General features: G+C 45.2%; 1 long non-coding RNA gene across 1 annotated transcript in view; it reads right to left on the reverse strand.

The window, feature by feature from the left end:
* The window catches only part of LOC133169284 (uncharacterized), a 66,090-nt gene that overhangs the window by 6,139 nt on the left and 46,792 nt on the right, over nt 1–13,159 (reverse strand). The window lies entirely within an intron of this gene.

Here is a 13,159-nt window from a genome sequence, read left to right on the forward strand (position 1 = left end):
TAAATGAGTGGCACTGACACCTACTGGAGTGGATGTATTTTAGTATGGGGGGAAAAAACAGGTTGGACCACCCCATTATTTGAGAAGGACTAAATTAATGAAACACTTTGTTGAAGGCATCACTATGGCAACCATTTCATGCAAACATCAGTTGTCATGAAATACTTGCAGATAACAGTAATGAAAGTAAAAAAAAAAAAGTGGGAGGGGGCATGATGGGTTTTTATCCAGAGTGGAGGCTTGTTCATCCCGCTTCTTTTTTCCCCCCTTGTCATGATGAAGTGTTGAGGTTAGCCAGGTAATTATCTGGCCTTGTCAAACGGAGAGCGGAATATCAAAAGCGAAGCGCCATCTTTCAGAGACGGCTCTCATCCAGCAAAGAAGAAGATCTGAGGGCTGGGGGACTCGCAGAGAGGAAACAACAACGTTCCGCTTTTCCCTCCCTTGGATAAATATCGCCGACGGGAGCGGCGGCAAAGCCAAACACGGCGAGGTTGACGAGGAGCATAATATTTATTTGTAGCACGCGCGGCCCGCTTGGCCATTATTAGAAGGCGCTGGAGTCTCAGCAGTTACCTTAACAAGGATTTTGCTACAGTCCCTGTCCAGGTCAAAGGTCATAAACACACGAATCTGCCACATTTGGGGCCTAGTATGTTCAAAGCCACATAAAATTCAGTGCATTGGCGCCTACCAAACGTAAACGTAAGTTGAAAAGACAACAATGTGCTCCAACAAATAAAATGCTTTCCGTGAGGAGTCTTTGAATGCTCCGAGGCAAAATGGCGGCGATGATGTTTGAGCGTTTAATGCTATAAACACACAAGCTTCTCTCCCTCTGGCATGCACACTCCCTGTAAATATTCATAGAGAGCCACAATGGGCTGTTATTAATTATTAAACACCGCCAAGACGCGCCGTTCTTCATCATACTATTTTTTTTAATACACGCTGCACCTCTGTATGGGTGCTGGATATACATAAAATTCTCGACGGGGTCCATATCATTCATTCTCCCGGGGCCTCAACATCTCCACGACCAATGTAAATCTTTGGATGTTATTTCTTGCACACACATACACACAGAGGAACTTTTCAGGTGAACGTCACATTCCCGCCGCTCCTTCCTTCGGTTAGTGGTCCGTGACAGACTGTCACGACCACCACCTCCCCAGCACCCCACCCTTGTGGAAGTGGAGAGGGGCCCACCGGCGTGAGTCGGTTAGGAGGTCCACGGCGGATCGTGGCACACCCCGGCTATTTGACAAGTCGGGAGAGAAGTAGGCTAGTGTGAGTGGTAAATGGTGAAAGAGGGCATCTCAATGTATGGCCACGGGTGGGGGGTGGGGGTGTTGTGTGGTAAATCTGTCCGACACACTGTTTATCTTCGCAGAGGCAATTCACGTTGATACATTCAGGAACAGTTTGATGGTTTCCAGCTGCACGAGCAAACTGTCATGCAAGAGTAATAAGAAGAAAAAAAAATGGTATCAAAGCGCAGTCTAACTGTGTGCATGGGTGGAGCTATCTATATTTTGGTATTTCTATCGAAAGGGGGGTTTGCGCCGTTGTGGGCGTGAACACGGATAACTAGCTTCCCGGCCGATGGAAGCGGCTCCACTCAAGTCGCTTTTGAATTCAGGAGCAGGCGCGCTGTACTTTAGATTGATATGCACAAAGTACATTTAAAAAGAACTCCACTTCCAGATGATGTCAAGTTGGCTGTTGGAGACGCACACATCACAAGCACACAAACCTGATGTTCGTCATTTTACATTGACGTGGGACCAAATCAAAAGAGGCATTTGTCATTCTGTGAGATTCCCCCCAACACACACACACACACACACACACATGATTCATTTTGAGCGGAATAGAATTAACAATTTCCCCAGCTGATTTGGCCCTTTTAAAACCCTCATTACACACAAGCATTGTATATATTAGCAATCCCTTGGAGGAATGTGGAACAAGGAATCTCACACTCGTCTTATCGCGGCCACGTTGTAATATTATAATCAATTAGCACGCATGAGCTAATTGTCCAATCTCTCACTTGCTAATTATCCGCGGAAATATAAATGGGACAAACTAATGCTCCATTTTTTATTTAATATAAAAGAATGCTTGAACTGAGCTGGTGCATTTGTGTTTCAAACGGTGGATCGTCAATATGTATGAGGACACATCAAAGAGGGGAGGGAAAAGAAAAAAAAAAAAAACGGGGTCGGCGCTGAATGCAGTTTCCGATCCGGAATATGCAAATCACGTGGTTAGCGCTGAGTTCTAGTGTTTGCGTAACATTTACTTTTAATCGTTATTGTGCCACTTAGAAACATATTGTCCTTCGGGATGTTTGATTTTTGAAACAGCAAGACGAGGAGATGTTTATAAACGACACGTTTTGACGACAAATTGGCGTAAAAAAAAAAAATCTCAAACGCAGACAACAACCCAAAAAGTGCATCCTAGCGACGCTCTCGGTTGTGTAAGTTTCCAGGGAGTGGGTGGCCGCAACTCCCCAAGCCAAGCAAGACAATGCGCCTAGTGTGTCTTGCCGCAACGCTAATATTTGTCTCACACACACACACACACACACACTCACACACATGAGCTTTTGTTGCCCGCAGGAGTTTGAAAATCAAAATTTTGCCGCCGTCTTTGTTTCGAGCGGTTGTCAAAAAATTTCCACCTGCCTCCGACGGCGAGGAAAATATATCCCGCATTCTGCTCTAATATTCACTGCTTGTTAATTATTAAAGGTATGTATTTGAATTATAAATATACTAGTTATACAGACGTAGGCAAAGCAGGCATATAGCCTCGGGCTAAATCCCTCCATTAGCCATTATTTTCCAGTGTGCTGTCTCCGTATGCCTGCCTACAGTTCCGATGTCATATCCAAAAACACCCAGGCATGCCTTTGTACTCCCCCCGCTTCCCGCTTTGACCACCCCAAAAAAATCCCCCCTCTATACATACGTGTGCGCTGGCTTTTTGAAGCGGGATGTCACACTTGTCTTAAATATAATGAATCGCTCTCAGCAAGGCATCCCCCGGATCCCAAACACTCTCGCTGCCTCATCCTCCCGTGTTTTGCAGCCTTCCGACGTGTCACAAATCATCCGGCGTGAAGGCCTCGCCACTAAATCATTAAGATTGTCAGAAATGACTGGGAAAAAGAGAACAGACCCCCCCACCCCATCACCGACATGCGGTGGAGGCACGTGCGACGGGAACGGATGGTAAACAAAAGAGACGCAGCCTTGAACCTGCTTCCTCCTTTGTGTTTTCATCGTCTCCTCCTCGGAATTCCCGACTAACAAGAAAGAAGTGAAGAAAAGTAAATAAACTGTCAAAAAAAAAAAGTTGAATAAGTCACGAGAAATAGATTTCATTTTTCCAAATAAATTTTGCACCGGATTATGTACCTGGGATATTTCAGACACTAGCATCAATGTGGCCCACAAAGAGCCTATTAAGATCAAGCATATTTAAGAATGATTCCTCCAAGAGTCCAAGTTTTACGATTTCAACATTTACTCCATGAGACTGTGCCTACCCTGCATCATACCGCCTAGCCTGCTAAAGCTAATGTAGCAATCTGACACGCCTATGGCGACTTACTAGTCGGGGGCTAATGCAGATAGCTAACATAGCAGTATAAATCTTCACTTAGTGCTTCTTGCCAAACAACACAAACAGATGGACTGAAATTATCATTGAAAATAGGACACAAAGCAGGATTTGAACATTCTGTCCAACAAGTGTAGCATGAAAGAAAAGTGCTAATGTCATGGAAGAGCGATAAGCATACAGCCGCTAACCAGTTGCTAGCTAACACAATAAGCGAGCACATTAGGCTATATCTAGGACTCAAAAAGTTGGTCATGATCATCTTAAATTGAGTCCTTTAAACCCATTGGGATTATGAACAACAACTGGACCTAAAAACATAAAGCTACCAAACGCCAAACACACACCAAAAATGCACTAAAGAAGAGGTCTACTGAAGTGTCTTTGAGGGATGGTCTTTGTTAACAATAAAAGTCTCAGCAGACATCCGCACACACAACTTTGGTCTACTGAGACCAGTCATGCAGAACCGTTGTATAACCAACACCGTATATGACTTCCAGGTAGTTACGGAGTACGGAGGCAGCCAATGGAAAAGCTCCCGTGGCTGGCCCGCAAAGCAAGCTCCCTCGCTATCAGTGCTATAGCCCCACTTAAATCTTCACCCACCTATGCCATCATCCATCAAAAGCATAACTAATTTTTCCTTCAATTTCCACCACTCTCTGAAGAATCTAAAGGATGATGGATGGCGGACGGCGGCAAAGCGCAGTGGTACTGTTTTTAACCTTGCTCAAGTCATTAATCCCCTTTATACCCATGAAGGTAGTAAAGGAGACAATGAATTAGTCATTAAAGCGCAGGTCAGTTTATTAGAATTCCTGATTGAACTGTAAAACGACTTCTCCCGGGCTAAACGGGAGAATCTGCAAAAGCCCAGAGTTAAGGGGAAAAAGGAGCTGAGGGAAGCAGTCGGAAAGGATTGAGGGTTAAGAAGAAGCAGCTAATAGAATAAGGTTTAGTCCGGGCGAGTGACGAGTCACACACACACACACACACACACACAATAAAATGAGAAGCCGAGAACAAGACCGACTGATCTGATGAACGAGAAAAATCGACACCCGGAGTTTTAGATTCGATTTAATTTCCGTCAATCCGTTTCGACGAGATACTGGAGATAGCATTAATAGCCACCACTGTGAGGGGCTCTATTAAATGCTGACTCGGCGGGTTCCCATAGACGCAAACAGCAGAGTGTTTCTTCATGTCAACAAGGGATTGGAAGATGAAGAAAGGAAATGTGGCGCTTATCACTAGGCGTCGCTTATCCTTTCATGGCCGCGGCTTGAATGGCGTGAGTTTGCTGGGTAACTGAGAGCATGCTTTTAAAAGCTGAGCTGGCGAGAAGGCCATCCATCACGGCGGAAAGACAGGCCGGAGCGGCTGTAAATCTCAAATGTTTTGTCTATGGGTTGGGAAAAGCTCGGAAAATATCCACGCCAGGTGCTTATTCTTTTTTTCGACCGCCGATGGGGTGAGCTCGTGTTTCCGCTCCGAGGGTCGTCGGTGTTCGTTCCCGAGCTAAAATGGACTCTTGGTTTGCAAAATGAAGTTCCCCCCCCCTTCTGCTTGTGTATTCCGTTGAGCAGCACAGCAGCTATTTAATTCTAATGAGAGGAATTGCTTATGAGGGAATGTGGTTCTGATGATTAATGCCCACTGACAATATGTGCTCTTGGAGGAGCTTTGCAGTTGAAGCCGTCCCCCCCCCCACTTCAACGTCCCAGAAGTCGACACCCCACAGGGAAAGGGATAATCTCAAGATGCTTCTGCGGATCAGATGAGCAAACTTGAGGTTTTTAAAACAAACGGAACCATTTTCTGTGGTTCGGATTAGCTTCGCGGGTTAGCCAAAATCGATCCCGAGCAAATGTCAACGACCACATTGATTATAATATTAGGAAGTGAAGCTTGGAAAGCTGGCAAGCTACTTATTTATTACCAGAAGAATTCAAAAGCCAAACAACAATGTTATAGATACAAACGGTATGTAGCTTGCTTCGTTAGCTTAGCTAAGCAGGCTGGTTCAACGAATTTACATAATTTCAATTTTAGCATATTCCAAAGGTTAATTCCTCGCATACTATTTATCTCAATCCAGCAATCATGTGTTTTGCATTTGAGGAGCCAAAAGTGTGCCTATTGATTTTGAAGTCATTCAAAAGTTCAAATCTGGACAAGCGCATAGCTTTATACATAGCCTGTAATTATCTGTTCTAATTTGGGGTTTTGGAAACAGTAGCAGCCATTTTTATTGCTATATTTTGTTTTTAACAGCACTGACAACAATCTCCGTGGCAAAGGTAATTAGAGCTCTTTTGGCATTTGACATTTCTGGCAGGTCACGGTTTAAAAAAAAGAAAAAAAGGCACACAATGGTTATTTTTGAACGAGCGACAGCCATCAAAACAGTCTGGCAATGCAGCCTTTGACTACCTGACATCTGCAGAACTTCAAAGTATCCGTTCCCTCCTGTGACTGTAAATTAAAATACTTGCAATGTTCGGGTAATTGTTTTAAAACTATGACTGTCGGATCTCCAGAATGGCTCCTACTAGGTCACGTAATAGTCAAGGTGTCTCATCTGTACAGCAGCAAGTGATGAGTTCTAATGAGCCAGAACCGATCCATCTTTATACACATCGTGACTCTCCATTCTCGGCAAATGACATCGAAAACCCCTTCTCTTTGATTTGCAAGGCTCTAATGTGCCATTATTCCGCCGAGTTCTACCTAACGACCCAAACCCGGAGCCAGACGAGAGCCCACTGGGCCAATGAGCTCGGACAAAACGCTCTTGATTGCCAGAGTTTAGCGCCAATGAGCCTGGAATAACAAGAAGCATATTGTAGCATGGGCACCGGGCCGGGGCTCGGCGGCCATGCTAACGGGCCCTCGTCGCGTGCTCAACGACTGAGTTAACGACGTTCTAACGAGCTGGTGGATCAGGTGACCGTATGGATGGCAGAGGAGATATAGCAACAGAGCAGAACAACTGGACACTTTCAATTACTTATGTAATACTGAGAAATACAGCAGGACAATCCAATTCAAAAGTATTGGAACAGCGAGGCCCTTTTTTTTATTATTGTAGATGGTTTCTCTAACTCATTCCCTGCCATTGACAGCTATAAAATCATTTTAACAGAGCTGGTAGTGAGCGAGTTAATAATGTCCAGAATTCATAACGATTAAGTTGTCGATGATTATCGATAAATACTAAAAGCATCAGCAGAGTCGATAAGGCAGAGACATCATCGTTACCAAACGCCCCTGTCAATATTGTGAGCTGTATGCATTAAAAGCGTTTTGACACTCCCACTAATTGCATGCGACTTTTATCAACCATGGAAAATCAATTTCCGGCAATTTCCGTCGTGAAGACACCTCGTCAGCTTGTCCCTGCCAGATGCCAGTAGCAAATGAGCGAGAGAGAAAAGAAGAAGAAAAATAAATAATAATAATTTGATGATCACGATATGACAAAACAAAGCCAAGCCACAGTGTAGCTTGTGTGCATTTGTTTGTCTTGAACCGCAACATGTGACATCTGTCACCGAGACGTGTCTGAAGTGTGTGAGCGGGGAAAAGAGCAAAATGTGGCGGATGCATAACAATGCGTGCCTACATGCATTAGTGATTGCACATATATGGAAATAGCGCTAGCGTGTACGGTCGCCACCCTCATCGTGACAATTGAATAATCTTTAAAACAAGACCTGCAACTGCTATAATAAACACCCATAGTAGCACCTCCAAAGTTGATCTAAAAAGCTACTGTATGTCACACTAATACGCTAAATATTAAAATAACATACATACTTCTCTGCTAGCCAGAGGCGGAGCTGCCATGTGTTTGTTTACTCCCATTGGTTACCTGATATATAAAACCATTAGCTAAAAAATCAGAACCCAAATGTGCTAGCGTGTTTGTATAGACTCCATTTTCGGCTCCATCAAGCCCCCCAATATAATAAATCTCGATATCTCGTCATGTCTGCAAGTCATTTCCGCGAGACATTGTCTGCAAGGGCAGGCAGCAGGGTCGCTTTCCGTATCTGCTGGCGCGCGACCACCACTTAGGATTGTCCGTCCCTGTCGCTAAGCGCCTTGAGAGTTCAGATAATGTTCCTTAGCTGGGAGAAGACAAGTAGATGGCTGTCAAAGGGAATAAATGATGTGAAAAGGGGGGGGGGGGGGGGGTCGTATTAGGGAAACTTCAGGATCCCAATCCCCAAACACGGAATGAAGAATCGCTTTGTCGCCGAAGCACGGAGTCGGCCATCACTGTCGAACGCACGCCTTGATTAATCCGAGGCATGGAGAAACATTACGTCCCGTTCAGGGAGATGCTTAATTACCTCTGTCATCCAAGCCTCTAATGGTGGACACGGGTCTCGCATAACACCCCATCTCCAGACGTCCCCCCCTTACCCCCACCTTAGCAAGAATAGCGAGCTAAATGGAGACGGTGGCCAGTGTTTACATTCGCGCGAGAGCGTTAATGTATGTAGATTTCATTTCTGATGAGTGATTATTTGACTGCTCATTTTGCCCCAAGATTTATGGCGCTCTCTCTATCTCGCGACTGCAGTACCACGCTTATCTTTAATAAAAGAGATGAGGACATTAATCAGGTTTTGGCGCCGGCCCTTACTAAGACATTAAATGCATTGTACGGGGTAAGTAAACACGCTCCACGTCCTTCTCCGCACTGTGCGGCGAAGTAGGGTGGCGGGGAAAAAAGAAAAAAAAAAAACCCTCATTATATTTATCATCATTTCACATCTGCTGTTTTTGAAGCAATGTACCATGAGCCCATAAAGTGTATTACAAGTGTGCATAAATTTGCCTGATTTGTGGCTGGAGTGGCTAATTCCTTGAGTACATTTTAGAAAAACAACCGCTGAGCCCTGAAATTGCGATTCCGTAACGGCTTTAAATTACCGAGTGCCGAGTCACAAACTTGTGTTATACGTTTGCTACTGCCCCCACCGCCCGGAGATGGAAACAATAAAATCCGGGATGAGTGAGCCATATAGTCAAACAAAATAAAGCCAGATGGGATGCTACATGACGACAGGAAGATGTTATCTTACAACGGCATCTCGTTGGATCACGATGCAGTGTGGAGGTGAGGGAAGGGCTTAAGTGCAACCTCCACCCGCCAAGATGATGTTTTGTAACATCACTTGTTAGATGTACAATCTTGATTAAGGACTGGAATCTTTCAATAAAACACATTAGGTAATAACTAGCTAGACCAAGAAGCTAACATGGCGTCACCCTTGTAGGAACACAGCTTGGAACTTGGTTTTTTTTTTTGCTCTCCATTCCTTGTTTTTCTTTTTCATCTATAAAAAATCAAATCCGAGCTTCTCCATTCCGTCGCCCTCTATTGGTCATTGTTTTCATGTTATATATTCTTCTTTTTGTTTTTTTTTCTGAGTTTAGTCATGACCGTGATTGGCTGTTAGATCCCTAATCACGTGTGATGTCATTTACAGTCACCGGCAAGTGGGGAAAAAGTGTTTTTAAAATTCATAATTGTACATGAAAAATAATGAAGTCTAATTGATTGAAGAAAAAAAATTTCTACCTCGCCCGGTTTGGCACGTTGCTGGATCAACGTCCAGTTATAAACATCATCTTCGCTTATCTTTTCTGGCGTGCTGTGCCTCGTTACAAAATCCAATAAGAGAAGATTTAATATCCATAAATTGTCTTCATTACAAAGTTATAGTTAAGAAATATCCAAAGTATACCCCAAAGTGTCATTTTTATCGTAAACGGCCAGGATGATATCATGTAAAAAGGATGTGATGATATTCAAGTCTTGTCCTCCAGCATTATCTGGGAGCTCATAAAGAGATGAAATTTAATATGATGCTTTCAGTCAATTTAATTGAATTTTAATTGCCACTTTGGACAGAAGGTTTAGATTTAATCAATAAAATATTCAACTGTTGAGTCTTTTCGCACGAAAAAAAAACAGTGCATCCAGAGTGTAAAAAAATAAATAATAATAACAGCCTGTTTATGAGCTCCAGATGCAGATTGAAAAGAATGCAGCGGCGAAATAACGCAAGGCGAACAAGCGCCGCTTCTATTAATTACGCTGGTGTGGAAGAGCAGTCGGTCACCTTCAAAGGAAAGCCTCGTTTTAATGTGCCCGAGCTATAAATATTTGCAAATGTCACACCTTGGGAAGACCGCGTCAGGCCAGAGCCGAGGCGATAAATCAGAGGTGAAAAAGAAAGGATGGCTCTTTGGTATTTTAAAAATAATTACTCGTACAAAAGGGGATCATGAATTAAGCTACGCATTCCACTAAAACAGACCATTAGAAGAGGATTAGTTTATTAAACGCTTCTTAGAATTACCCTGACGATGTTCAACCGTCCATAATTCAGGGAAGAACCAAAAAAAACCCGTCAATTAGCTCTGTCAATTCAAATTAATTAATTGATTTAGTGATGACCTCATTGTCCAACAAAACGTAAAAAGTATATATTTTAATATTAAATATTTTAATATAAATATTTGTATAAATATAATTATATTATAATTATATAAATATATTTTTTATATATTTATTTAAGTAGAAACTGACCAGATTGGACACATTTGATTTTTATATAGAGAGCTGAATGTAGGCTAGTAGAGCGTCCACTACCGCCGATATTACACACACACACGCACTGTAGTTGTAAATCATCAGCAACCTTACCTAGGCTGCACCACGGATGAGAGGAATTTATCCTCCATCCCTACAGAGAGAAAGATGACATGGCCTATCCTTTAAGGCTCATAAAAGTCTAAATTAAATATCAAATGGAAGCAGTGATGGATAGTGCCCCCGCCCCAAAAAAGCCTCCAGCCCCGCCCACCCACTGCCTGAAACGACAGGTGCTCCTCACATGACTGGAGAGCCAGACAACTTTATTAGAGGGATGCTTCTCACTTCGCACATGTAGGAAATAAGAGTAAAGGCAAAGGAACGTCACAATGGACCACTGGAATGCCCCCCCCCCCCCACATGACTACAAAGTCCCATTTGTCACATGGAGGAATTACAGACATGATATTCTAAATCCATATTTATAAAGAAAAAAATGGTGATGTTTCGCCATCCTCAGCAAAAGAGCCCTTCAAAAGAATTCCCGCGTCAGCCTGAGCCCCGCACAATGGCTGCCGCTATCGCTACGCGGGCTAAAAGTGTACATTACCAATCATCAATTGTCGCCCCGCTTTGTATCATCCCCGAGAGAAAATCCCAATCTGCTCTTGAGCCCACGGTTGATGGACACGCCATTATTCACTGCCGCTTCCTCAGGAATGGGGACAGGCATAAAAAAGGGACGGCCTTAAGATTAACCCCGCCTCCCCCACCCTCGCTCGCTCTTTCTCCGGCTGCTTGAATCCGAATGAAAAAGACGATTCACTTTCCTTAATCAAAAAGTTTTTATCATCTCTCCTCCTCTAGCCAAAGCCTTGGGGATAATTCATTTGCTTGTCCCGTGAGTTGACACTCGGGAGGGCAACCATCGTGCTGGAGCGTAACCGGAACGAACTTGGTGCCCGCGCAAGTCTTGCACTATTTCTGGTAACCCAGGGTCCAATTTGCCGTGGCGCTTGCAGCCACCCGAGCCTCGCACGGCAAGACTCGGCGTCGTCACGCCTCATCACTTAGCAGAGGGGTGCAAATTTGTTATCACCCAGGTGTTAATGAACTGCGGCCTCGTGCGGGCCTTAATGAGCGTGGGCTTCCGCGCTTTACAAGACCCGCCATCTCGCGCCACATTCTTCGGCCTGGAGTTTTGTGTCCCTCTTCTTGGGTTTCCACCAAGTCCAAAGCAGCCAAAAGACAAAGGCGGCGTGTGGGTGGTTCTTCAGATCACTAATTGTACAGGCCACCGGGGGGACCAGAAAGTGGCAGGCTCTCTGCGAGACATGCCGAGGGAGGAGGGAAAGGGGGACGGACTCTCAATCTCGCCTTCTTTTCCACCTGTTCTTCCCCCAAATTGGCAGCTGGCAGGCAAATGAATGCGGTGCGAAGTGAGCCCACTGAAGTGGAGGGTCCCGCTGTTTGGCCAACAAAGGAACTCGGTGCGAGACATCTGCTGTTCAGTTATCAGAATACATTGAGTCACGTGCCTCCGTTTCCCCTTGCTCGCTGACCCTCGGCTGCCTGACATTCACGTTCTTTCTTCGGGCATACTTCTCTTCTTTGGATCCGCCTCCTTCTTGCAATCTAATGGATGCTACGCTAGCTACAGGCTAGCTGACCAGACATCTTACCAAAAAAAGCTTTCCACGCCTCTCTATTGCGTTATCTGCGGATATCACATTACCATCCCACGACCGGACCCCCACGGCCAGGTCAGGCACCAAAAGGAGAACCAGTGGTGACACGGTCGGCATCTGCAGACGTGACTTCCCGCCCGTGCTCACGCTATCGCCGTTTACTTGAACATCTAATCCGGGTAAAGTGTGTCATCCGCTTTTGCACGCCGCTCACTCGCCACCGCGTCCTCCAACATCTCCCAGTGGTGCTCACTTGCGGGAAGGTTGTACATCCAGGAAGGGACACCCCTACACACACACACACTCGTGTAGTGCGTGTAAACTAGATGACTTCCTCCAGGCAGGTGGCACATATCCAGATGTTCTTTCAATTTCCTCCACGCGTGCATGTCTGCTTTTGTATATGCGCGCACGCATCACCCCCCCCAAGCTGGTGACCTCCCGGCATCACCACTGGAGCACTTTACACCGTAATGACTTGTATCGCCTCAGGCCCTGACACATCGGCGTTGGCTCTCCCTCCATCTCTGTCTCACCGGCTTTTCCCACTTTGACGCTCTACTTTTGTGTTTTCTCCTGTGCACCATCGCTCTCGAGCAGGTGCTTCCCTCAGCTTGTTCCGTAGCACAGCGACAATCAAGTTGTACCATTCGCCTTGCGAGGACATGGCGACGGCAATTACAAAGTGGAATGCGCGCACCTCCGTCAAAATGTACACGCGTGGGTCTGTACTTATATGCATATTTATGTGGACAGGCACACACATACACACTCAGCCTCCCTCGCCACACATGGGGTCTTGTTTTCAGGTTCATTAAGTCCCAGCGTTAGCCGGAGTGGCTGACAGGATGAGGAACAGCGCCGAAATCTGCCCCTGCAGGTATCCGTTCACATTATCATTTGGAGAAAGCCCTTGTTGCGGCTCAGGGCAAGGGTGGCGGAGTGTGTGTGTGCGTGTATCCAATCACTTCCTGTTCCTGTGCAACATGGGCGGAGCTAGAGGGGGTGCATGGGAGCCCCCGGTGCCAGGCCAGGTCGTTGACTTAGTTTATTTTCCAAGGTAGGTAAATTTGCAATCGAGGGAGCGGGTGAGCAGTGGCTAATTTGTCTGAGACCGGCCAACCATCTCAAAACGGGCTCGTTTCAACAAGAGCCAAAACAGGGGGTGTAAAGTGTGCTGTAATTTCCTGATATTTTGACAAAAGCATGTTGC

Source organism: Syngnathus typhle, linkage group LG16, assembly GCF_033458585.1.
Source record: "Syngnathus typhle isolate RoL2023-S1 ecotype Sweden linkage group LG16, RoL_Styp_1.0, whole genome shotgun sequence".
Taxonomy (NCBI): Eukaryota; Metazoa; Chordata; class Actinopteri; order Syngnathiformes; family Syngnathidae; genus Syngnathus; species Syngnathus typhle.